The 12,298-nt window shown below is 37.4% G+C and overlaps 1 pseudogene; it reads left to right on the forward strand.

Moving 5' to 3' along the window:
* The first annotated feature begins 7,380 nt into the window (after positions 1-7,380).
* LOC118548898 (heterogeneous nuclear ribonucleoprotein A1 pseudogene) lies at positions 7,381-11,935 on the forward strand (annotated as a pseudogene).
* The last annotated feature ends 363 nt before the right edge of the window (positions 11,936-12,298 follow it).

The following is a 12,298-nucleotide window of genomic DNA, read 5'->3' on the forward strand; positions in this document are numbered from 1 at the left end:
TCACATCAAAATGAAGATCAACTCTGAATAAATTGCTTTGGAATTAGCATCACCTTAAGTGTAACATCAAAGAGAAAATGTATTTTAAGAGGGTTTCTTTTCTTTTTTACTTTTTTATTTAAATTCAATTTGGTTAACAAATAGTGTATTATTAGTTTCAGGGGTAGAATTAGTGATTCATCAGTTGCGTATAACACCCAGTGCTCCTTACATCAGGTGCCCTCCTTACTGGCCATCACCCATTACCCCATCCCCCTGCTCACCTCCCCTCCAGCAATCTTTATCTGTTTTAAAAAAGGGAAAATAATACAAAGCTGTATTGGCATAAGAATATCTGGGAGGCTAAGTAGTAACAATACTTACCTATAAGGAATTACACAAATTAAGTAGATGAGTAGGAAAGCAGTGAGGGCATCTCTCTTTACACTTATTTTAATGTTTGGGTCATGTAAATAAAAAAAAATCAAAACATAAAAATAAACATAAAACATGTTCAACTAAATCCTTAAAATATCCATTGATGAGAACCTCTATTTACAACTCTAATGTGGGAGAAGTTTAGAAAGCATTATCCCCTTCTTACACAGAAAAGCTGAACATAGGGACAATCAATGACTGTTCTTGGATAAATCAGAGAACTGAGATCACAAGGCAAACTGGCACTGAAATTTGGAATGACAGATGAATCATGAGAGTCCCAACCGAGATCTGCTTCCCTGGAGCAGAAGCCACTGGAGCTGTAAACTGGTAGGAACACATACATGGCAATTTTGATGAATAGCTGGAGTCTTGAGTGTGGACCAGCACAAAAGTGAGAAACTCCTAGAATTGCAGTCTTAGGGGCCCCCCAAAATTTCCTGGGTTATAGCTATAGGACCCCCATCGGTTTCTCATGATGAAGAACCAAGAAGGACTTCCTGTGGCTTGGGCAAAGAGAGCGGCAAAATAATCATTTTGAAATATTCCCAGAACATCCTCCATAACAAAATTTTATGCTTGGAAGAAAAGAATTTACCAGAACCTTATCCCATTTGGGGGAAGAACCTTCTTCCTCTTTTCCTCTTTGTCTCACTCTAGCCTCATTTAACCTTCTTGTGTTAAAGGGATGGACAGCACCCCCCATCTCCCAAAAGAAGACTGGAAAAGTACCTCCCAAAAAAACACAAACCCAATGAAATACTAAGGTTTAATTGAAAAAATAAATTATAGCATGTTCCTGCTCTCCCACACCCTACCACCATACCAGTACAGCAATAATGTTTTATAGCTGAAAGAGTGGAAAGATGCAGACCCTCTGAGGAGTACTTAGGGAGACCCAGAGCAATAATAGTGAAAAAAAGGGGGTACTATAGGAATTTGGAATTTCTGGCACCCACAGCTACAACAAGCATTAAACACAGCCCAGTTGCTAGCCAGACTCATATAAAATCTCACACTGAAGCCCAGTTTACCTCAGTTTCTATTACCTAATACATAATGTCCAGATTTTGACAACATATGCAAGCCACACCAAAGGCAAGATAAAGTGCAATCTCAAGAGAAAAAAATAAGCATTAGAACCAGACTCAAGATATGACACAGATGTTGGAATTATCAGACAGAATTTAAAATAACTAGGATCCATTTGAAGAGCTCTAAATGGGAAAAGAGACAATATGCAAGAATACATGGGTAATACAAGGACAGAGGTGGGAACACTAATAAAGAATCAAAGGGAACTATTAAAAATCAAAACCATCAGTAGATTTGACACGGCCAAGGAAAGAATCGGTGAGAAAAACTCCCCACTCCTTAAATGTGGTTTTGTACGGTGATTTCCTTCCCAAGAATATAGCATGGAAAGGGAGTAGAAAGAATGGTTTTACAGTGGGGGAACCCGAAAGTCACTGCCTCAGCTAGGTGATCAAAATCAACACCACATCGTAAATCATGTTAATAGTTTGTACTTTTAATAGGATGTGATGAAAACAACACTTTACTTCTGCGACCTCCCTTTTTCACACACACAACCCTGTCCTAATCATGAGAAAACATCGGACATTCCAACTGAGGGACATTCTACAAAATAACCAATGACTACTCCTTAAAACTGTCAAGATTATCAGAACAAGGGAAGTCTGAGAAACTATTACAGCCAAGAGGAGTGTAAAGAGACATGACAAGCTACACTTAATGCAGTATCTTGCCTGGGATTTTGAGAAGGAAAAGGACATTAGGTAACAACTAAAAGAATCTGAGTAAAGTGTGGAGTCAATTAATTATGTTTCAATCTTGGGTTGTTAATTGTAACACATATGTAGTACTAATACAAGATGTTAATAGAAGAGAAAATTCTTGGTACTATCTTCATAATTTTTCTGTAATTCTGAAACTGCCCTAAAATTAAGTTTATATAAGAAGGTCTCCAGTGATAAAATTGGAAGGGTAGGAAGGACTAAAAGGAAAAAAATAGGGAAACAAACTCAGAACCTGGAAAAGAGCCATAATTTTTTTTTAAATGTAATTTAAGAGACATAGAAAAAGACTAAAAATTTCTTATTTATTTATTTTTAATTATTTATTTATTTATTTGAGAGAGAGAGAGAGAGAATGTACAAGCAGGGGGAACAGCAAAGGGAGAGGGAGAAACAGGCTTCCCGCTGAGCAGCGAGCCCAAAGTGGGGCTCAATGCCAGGACCCTGGGATCATGACCTGAGCCAAAGGCAGATGCTTAGCTGACTGAACCACCCAGGTGCCCCAAAAAAGACAAAAAATTTCAACTGCTGAGTTCTCAATATAGATAAGAGGTTCTGCAGAAAGGTAATAAGGAACAGCTTAGCTTATTAAAATAATTTTTTAAAAAGCTAAGAATTTTCCTATTCAAAGGAAGTAATAAGATCTCAAAATGTCTCAAGACAGATCTTAATGAAATGGTATGACTTCAAGGAGAAAGTAAATACCTTAGTAGCTACATTAAGGGACAATCTTACAAGGGAATAATAATGATGTTGGCAACCCACTTCTCAGCAACAATAACCGATGGAAGAAGAAGATGAACTGGTATCTCTAATTTTTTTAAAGATTTTATTTATTCATTTGAGAAAGTGAGCGAGAGCAAGTGAGCAAGCATGCACAGGGGGAGCAGCAGAGGGAGAAGCAGATTTGCCACTGAGCAGGGAGCCTGACATGGGCTGGATCCCAGGACCCCGGGATCATGACCTGAGCCAAAGGCAGACACATAACTGACTAAACAACCAGGTGCCCCGTGAACTGGCGTCTTTAAGACGCTATAAGTAAATAGCTGTCAAACTGGACTGATAGAGCCACAAACATTATTTGTCCACAATAAGAATGAAGTTACATTTTTATTTAAAAGTGCTAAAAACATTTACCACCCAAAGACCTTCTGCGAACTATTAGTAAAGGATATACCTCAGAAAGAAGAAAATTAAACCCAAAGGAACTGGCAAAATATACTGTTGAATTAACTACAGATTGTTAAAAAAAATACTTACATTTTCATGATGAAAAATTAGGAACAAAATATCAACACAGGTAATGTAGGAAATGTGAGGGAGCACGGGTAATAACAAGCACCTTACTGGCAAGTTCTTACCCTATTCAGGGATAAAAGAAATTTAATAACATTAAAATTTGTTAGATTTTTAAAAAAATTATATTCATGGGTTAAATTCAAATTGTACCTCCAATGTAAGAATGGAGGCTCCTGGGTAATGCAGTCAGTTGAGCATCCAACTCTTGGTTTTGGCTCAGGTGGTGATCTCAGGGTCGAGACTGGGCCCCCTTTAAGCCCACATTGAGCCCGCATTGGGCTCTGTGCTCTGCAGGGAGTCTACTGGAGATTCTCTCTCCTTATCCCTTCTCCCACCCCTTGGTAGTGGACTCATGCTCTCTCTCTCAAAATAAATAAATAAATCTTAAAGGAAAAAAATAAGAAGGCAGGGTGGAGAAAGAATAAGAAAAATAACAACTAAGTGGGATCCATTAAAAAAAAAAGCCATAGAAGGAGAAAAAAAGGACAAGAAAATAAAATAGTTAATTGAAACACAAAATAAAACAAAGTAATAATTGCTAATAATACATCAAAATGCAAATATTTAAATTGTATTTTTTGAAATTTAGCTCATGCTATTTAAAAAGAATACATTTAAAACAAAATGACATAGAAAAGTATAACTAAAAATATAAAGAAAAGACAGACATCATCTCAACAACTGAAAGCTGATGTAGCAATATGAATAAGAAACAAAAATATTATAAGGTATAAAGCATAAATAAGTATTAAGAATGTTCCTACATGAGGATTAAAGAAATAATCCACTAGAAGATGTTATAATCATGAATGCATATGCACCTAAAAATATAGTGTCCTAACATTTAAAGAAAAATTGATAGAAACATGAAGAAAAAATGTTTAAAAAAATCAAAGCAGACACACATGAATATAGTCAACTGATTCTTTTTTTTTTTTTAAGATTTTTTATTTATTCATTTGCGAGAGAGGCAGAGAGAGAACAAGCAGAGGGAGAGGCAGAGGGAGAGGGAGAAGCAGGCTCCCTGCCGAGCAAGGAGCCCGATGCGGGACTCGATCCCAGAACCCTGGAATCATGACCTGAGCCGAAGGCAGACGCTTAACCATCTGAGCCACCCAGGCGCCCTCAACTGATTCTGACAAAGGTGCAAAGGCAATACAATGGGGCAAAGATAGTCTTTTCAACAAAATAACTGGAACTGGACATCCACAAGCAAAAAAAAAAAAAAAAAAAGAATCAAGCCAGATATTATACCCTTCACAAAAATTAACTCAAAATGGACCACAGATCTAAATGTAAATCGTAAAACTATAAAATTCATAGGAGACAACAGAGGAGAAAACCTAGATAGCCTAAGGTATAGAAATGCCCTTTAAGATACAATACCAAAGTCATAATCCATAAGATAAACAATTAATAAGCTAGAATTCATGAAAATTAGCTCCATGAAAACCATTATCAAGAAAATCAGAAGACAAGGGCACCTGGGTGGCTCAGTTGGTTAAGCGACTGCCTTCGGCTCAGGTCATGATCCTGGAGTCCCTGGATCGAGTCCCGCATCGGGCTCCCTGCTCGGCAGGGAGTCTGCTTCTCCCTCTGACCCTCCCCCTCTCATGTGCTCTCTCTCTCTCATTCTCTCTGTCTCAAATAAATAAATAAAATCTTTAAAAAAAAAAAAAGAAAGAAAATCAGAAGACAAGACACAGGATGGGAGAAAATATTTGCAAAAGACACATCTGATAAAGATTGTTACCCAAAATATACAAAGAACTCAGAAAACTCAACAATATGAAGGCAAACAACACAACTTAAAAATGGGTCAAAACCCTTGACACCTTACCAAAGAAGATAAACACATGACAAATAAACATAGGAAAAGATGCTCCACGACATGTCATCCAGGAAACGTAAGTTAAAATAGCAATGGAATACCACTAAACACCTATTAAATTGGCCAAAATCCAGAAGACTGCCGATAGCAAATGTTGCTAAGATGTGGAACAACGGGAAGTCCCATACACTGTTGGTGGAAATGTTACTTCTATAGCCACTTTGAAAGACAGCTTGGCAGTTTCCTACAAAACTAAACCTAGTCTTACCACACAATCCACTAATTGGTCTACTTGGTATTTACCCAAAGGAGTTGAAACTTCTGTCCATACAACAACCTGCACATAGATGTTTATAGCTGCTTATTTATAATTTCCAAACCTTGGAAGCAACCAAGATGCCCTTCCATAGATGAATGGATAAATTATGGTACATTCAGGCAATGGAACATGACTCAGTACTAAAAAGAAATGAGCTATCAAGCCACAATAAGACATGCAAGAACCATAAACACGTATTAGTAAGCAAGAAAAGCCAGTCTGAAAAGCCTAAACACTCTTTTATTCCAACCATATGACATTCTGAAAAGGATAAAACTATGAAGATAGCATCGAGAGCAAGATGGAGTCATTCATGTCAAGCAAGGACCAAGCAGCTAAGGACATTGCAGCCAAGACCAGAACAGCTGATGGCACACTCAGAACCAGAGGAGGGCTGCAAAGGCTCAAAATTGATTTTATCTTGTTTGTTATACGACTTGTCTTGTGCTTTGCTTCGTGTGATGTGAAAGAAGCCAAGTTAAACACATGGTGAAAGGCCATTGAGTTTGGAAATCTTAATCTGCTTTATCATTATGTTAACCTTGTTTTATGACTGAATGAAACTGATCTTGTAGAAAGACACAACTCACGTGTGCGCCTTCAGATGTGCTCATGACACAGTAAAAAGATCAGTGATTGCCAGGGTTTGGTGGGGGAAGAGATGAATAGGTAAAGCACAGAGGATTTTAGATTTTAGGGCAATGAAAATACTCCATGTAATACCATAATGATGGATACACTTATTATACATTTGTCCAAACCCATAGAATGTACACCAGAAAGAGTAAACCATGAAGTAAACTATGGATTTGGATGATCATGATGTATCAATGTGGGTTCATCAACTGTAACAGTCATACCATTCTGTTGAGGGAGGTTGATAATAAGAGAGTTGTATGCATGTGTGAGGGCAGAGGCTATATAGGAAATCTGAAATTCCCATCAATTTTGCTATGAACCTAAAACTGTACTTAAAAAAGTCTTAGCAAATTTTTTAAATCATAATGGGAGATTTTAACGTGTTTTTCTCAAAAATGTCTGACTAGACACAAAAAATAGAAAATAGCAGATTGGAAACAAACAAACCAAAAAAAACAATTAACGAACTTTACTAACATATAAATAGAGTCAGAGAGAAAACCCTGGTACCCAACCAAGTTTGGACTGTTCTATTTCTAAAAATTGACAATTTTAGAGGTCACCAAAAAAAGTTAGTTACAACTTTAAAATAATGATTTGTCTGCCGAATTTATTTTTTCTTCACAGTCAACTTTGGTTAGAGATCAAGAAGTAAAATGGTAGCAAAAATATCTAAAAATACAATCCACAGACTAAATGGGAAACCTTATAAAGTTTTTAAGACGATGAGATGCAGTCAAGATGGTACATTAAAGGCAATGCATCTGTCCCCTCCTCCCCCCAGAAAGCAAACAAACCAAAAAACAGATAAGAAAATAATTTCAAGGTGGGGGTCAGGGAATGAACAGGCAGAACACAGGATTTTTAATAAAGTAAAAATACTCTGTATGCATTATAGTGATGAATATATGTATGTCATTATACTTGTGTCCAAATTCATAGAATATACAACACCTAAAATGAACCCTAAGTTTATCTATGGACCTGGGTGACTATGGTGTGTCGATGTAGTTTCATGCTTGGTAAAAACTGGATCATTCTGGTGAGTAATGTTGATAATGGGGGAGGTTACATGTAGCAGCAAAAGGTACGTGGGAAATCTCTGTACCTTCCTCTCAGTTTTGTTGTAAACCAGGAACTGTTTTTTTTTTTTTTAATCATCTTTTTGGGGCACCTGGGTGGCCCAGTTGGTTAAGCGTCTGCCTTTGGCTCAGGTCATAATCCTGGGGTCTTAGGATCGAGCCCTGCATCAGGATCCCTGCTCAGTGGGGAGCCTGTTTCTCCCTCTCCCTGCCCCCACTTGTGCTCTCTCTCATTATCTCTCTCTCAAATAAATAAAATCTTTAAGAAAAGAAACAAGAAACCACTTTCTTTAAAAAAAATCATCTTTTTTTTACAAAGAAATTCGAGCATAAAACTAAAAACATTTAAGAGCAAAAAGCAATAAACCTGTGAGCAGAATTCATATTTTTGGAGGTAATTTTGATAGTTCATTTGGAAAAATGAAAATTTTAATAACCTGTATAAAATACTTAAAATAAATCTTAATGCATCCAAATTCTGAAAGGATAAAAAGGAATTAACCAGTTAAAATCCATGAGAAAACCAGAATCCAGAGAAATACAAGGAACATTAAACCCACTTTTACCTTGAACCAGGCACAATTAAACTTCAGTTTTGATGGATTTATGAGACAAGCAGGACAGAAATTAAAACAAAGAATCCTTTCCTGAAGATGGAGTTTTTTCAAGATCAAAAGATGAGTCCTTCATAGTTTGGTTGAACCAGAAGTAAACGTTCCTCAGGCAATTACAAAGAACCCTGAGTTTTTACTAAAGGAGAAAAACAGTTGTTCCCCGAGACATCATGATTATAAGGTAGCTCTTCCAAATCAGCTTCTTGAGGCCAGGCCTAAATTCCCAACACCTGAGTGGTCTAAACAGCCTCAACATATATCCCAAAGAGCTAAAAGAACCACAATCATAGCCAAATAGTAACATAGAGATAGTAATACTAATAGATAGTTATATATCTCTGAGAAAAATCACAGAATAAACAAAAATTAGAAAAACATTTAGACGGTTTGGTGAACAAACTTAATTCACTAAATTTCTTCTCAGGAGGATAGCATCTTCATCTGTGTCTCAGAGAAGCCAATTGGATAACCTAGACAATGAACAGCCCACAGGAAAACGATTACCGATGCAGGAGGGGTACTGAATAAACAGCTGAAACTACAGAGGAGCTACAAAGACTTTTGACCAAGATTGTAAATCAATAATGCTCACTATTAAAAAAAAATTAAAGTCAAGTTTGAAAATGTGTTCAGGGAACATGAAACTGTAACAAGTAACCTAAGGGTTGAAAAAAGCATGGAAGAGAACATGTAGAAAGTCAGTCTTTACAACTTGAAAGATATTTTCTTTCTCTCTTTTTTTTTTTCCTTTTAATTTTCAGTAGTTGTTCTAAATGTCTGTCTGGGTATAGTTTCTCTTGGAATTATTCTGACTGAAGATTGATGAAGTTCCTTGAACTGGCAAACTGTTTTTCACCAGTTTTGGAAATTGTCGGTCTTCATGTCTTCAAAAATTGCATCTTCACCAATCTTTGTCTACTACTTAAAGACTCCAGTAACATGCAATTTAGATTTTAAACCATATTCCATACATCTATTATTCTTTTTAAAATTTATATCTTTTTTTATGCTTTAATATGGGTATTTTCTTCTGATCTTTTTTTCTAATTTACTCATTTTTTCTCTTCAATTGTGCCTAACCTGTTGAAACCATCACTGAGCTATTAATTTTATTTCCCATTATAGAAATAATATCTGATATTTCATAGTTTCATTTCTCTGGTGAAATTCTCCATTCATGCCACTTAATACCTTGGATGCATATTAAATATAGTGGTTTTAATTTTTTAAATTTTATTTATTTTTGAGAGATTGAGAGAGCATGCACACACACACAAGAGGGGAAGTGGGGGGCAGAGGAAGAGGGAAAAGGAATCTCAAGCAGACCCTGAGCTGAGCACAGAGCAGTGTCTGGGCTCCACACTGAGATCATGACCTCAGCCGAAACCAAGAGTCTGACGCTCAACCAACTGAGCCACCCAGGAGCCCCTTAAATACAGTGGTTTCAAACAATTACTGGTAACGCCAGTGTAAGGGTCTTCTACATGTCTATTTTGCTATGTATTTTTTCTTCTGTATTTCTATTTCATTTTAGTGGCTGCTAGGTTTAACTGAGGGATACCCCCTTTTATGAGAAAATAAATAAATAGAGCTCCTTTGAGGCTCTGGATGATGTTATTGTCCCCCAGATGGGATGTAATTTTGTTTTTGCAGATGCTCTTGCTATGAACAGATAAACTTAATTCAGAAATTAAGCTGATAAGAAACAAGGCTTTGGTTCTTAGAATGTGGGTTTGTTTCTAGTACACCCTATGATATAGCCCTTCGGGGTCATGACTGGAAACACAGATTTTTTTTCTTATGAGGCTTTAAGTTTCTTCTTATCAGATTTCTTCTTATCAAGCTATAAACTCCTACTGTTGTTACCTTTTCCCTATAAAATTACCAAGTTCGGTTTATTATCACATCCTCTCCCTGCTGCTCTCAGTTAGTTTTTCAGACATGATGCTTTTAAATGGCAAAATATGTAGAGGGGAAAATTTGGCATCAAATGTAAGGTTCACCTCTCTGGAGTTGTCTTTTATCTGTACTCCAATGCCTTTATTTTTTTTTTATTTAAATCCAATTAGCCAACATATAGTACATCATTAGTTTCAGATGATCAGTTGTATATAAATATATACTCTTTATGTATATCTTATCCAGCTATTTTAATTTCTCACATTGAGGGGCGCCTGGGTGGCTCAGTCGGTTTAGCATCTGCCTTTGGCTCAGGTCATCATCCCAGGGTCCTGGGACTGAGCCCCGCTTCTCCTTCTGCCTGCCTCTCTGCCTACTTGTGCTCTCTATCAAATAAATTAAAATCTTTAAAAAAATAATAATAATTTTTCACATTGAGCAGGTTTGTTCTAAATTGGCTAGTCCCCCATTGCTGGAAGTGCAACTCTTCAAGAGATTTCCTTTAGGCATTGGATGCAAAAGTTTTATGCATATACTTCACCTGTAGTTTCACTGATTAGAAGTTTTATGCATATACTTCACTTGTAGTTCACGGCCCCAAATTGCTGCCTTTGAAGCTGGAAAATATAGACTATAACTGACAGATATGTTCCCAGCCAATGAAATTAATATTGAGGGACAATTAGGCACTAGCACATGTATGATACAATTTTCTTATCCATTTTATTCATTTTCTTTTGCCCCATTAGAATGTAATCTCTGGGAAGGAGTATTTTATTTTATTTTATTTTGTTTATGCTTGTGTTGTATTTTAGTAAAACATTGTATCCTATGTGCCTAGAGTATCCTGGTCCAGTGTAGGTAGGCACTCAACAAATATTTGTGATGCATGAAAGGCCTTTCTAAGCATATTGCTAAATGTCAAGAATTACACATCTTCAGTTTTTTTTTTAGATAGCGATCTCCCATAATTTTAATAATATTACAGTATAATTGTATCATTAAGATATAATAAAATACTTTCTGTCCAGGGATGCCGCCGAGTAAGCATTGTTAAAGTCTCCCCTCCCACCGCCGTCATTTCTAAGTCAGAGTCTCCCAAAGAGCCTGAACAGCTGTGGAAGTTCTTCATCGGAGGTTTGAGCTTTGAAACAACCGATGAGAGTCTGAGGAGCCACTTTGAGCAATGGGGAACGCTTACGGACTGGGTGGTAATGAGAGATCCAAACACCAAGCACTCCAGAGGCTTTGGGTTTGTCATGTATGCCACTGTGGAGGAGGTGGATGCAGCCATGAATGCAAGGCCACAGAAGGTGGATGGAAGTGTTGTGGAACCAAAGAGGGCTGTCTCAAGAGAAGATTCTCAAAGACCTGGTGCCCACTTAACTGTGAAAAAGATTTTTGTTGGTGGCATTAAAGAAGACACTGAAGAACATCATCTAAGAGATTATTTTGAACAGTATGGGAAAATTGAAGTGATCGAGATCATGACTGACCGAGGTAGTGGCAAAAAGAGAGGTTTTGCTTTTGTAACATTTGATGACCATGACTCTGTAGACAAGATTGTCCTTCAAAAATACCATACTGTGAATGGCCACAACTGTGAAGTAAGGAGAGCCCTATCTAAGCAAGAGATGGCTAGTGCTTCATCCAGCCAAAGAGGTCAAAATGGTTCTGGAAACTTTGGTGGTGGTCGTGGAGGTGGTTTTGGTGGGAATGACAACTTTGGTCGTGGAGAGAACTTCAGTGGTCGAGGGGGCTTTGGTGGCAGTCGAGGTGGTGGTGGCTATGGTGGCAGTGGGGATGGCCATAACGGATTTGGTAATGATGGAAGCAACTTTGGAGGTGGCTGAAGCTATAATGCTTTTGGCAATTACAACAATCAATCCTCAAATTTTGGACCCATGAAAGGAGGAAATTTTGGACCCATGAAAGGAGGAAATTTTGGAGGCAGAAGCTCTGGCCCCTATGGTGGTGGCGGCCAATACTTTGCCAAACCATGAAACCAACGTGGCTGTGGTGGTTCCAGCAGCAGCAGTAGCTATGGCAGCGGCAGAAGGTTTTAATTATTGCCAGGAAACAAAGCTTAGCAGGAGAGGAGAGCCAGAGGAGGGACAGGGAAGCTACAGGTTACAACAGCTTTGTGACCTCAGCCAAGCACAGTGGTGGCTGAGCCTAGCTGCTACAAAGAAGACATGTTTTAGACAATACTCATGTGTATGGGCAAAAAACTCGAGGACTGTATTTGTGACTAACTGTATAACAGGTTATTTTAGTTTCTGTTCTGTGGAAAGTGTAAAGCATTCCAACAAAGCGTTTTAATGTAGATTTTTTTTTTTTTTGGACCCATGCTGTTGATTGCTAAATGTAATAGTCTGATC

This window comes from Halichoerus grypus, chromosome 12 (genome assembly GCF_964656455.1).
Source record: "Halichoerus grypus chromosome 12, mHalGry1.hap1.1, whole genome shotgun sequence".
In the NCBI taxonomy this organism is placed as follows: domain Eukaryota; kingdom Metazoa; phylum Chordata; class Mammalia; order Carnivora; family Phocidae; genus Halichoerus; species Halichoerus grypus.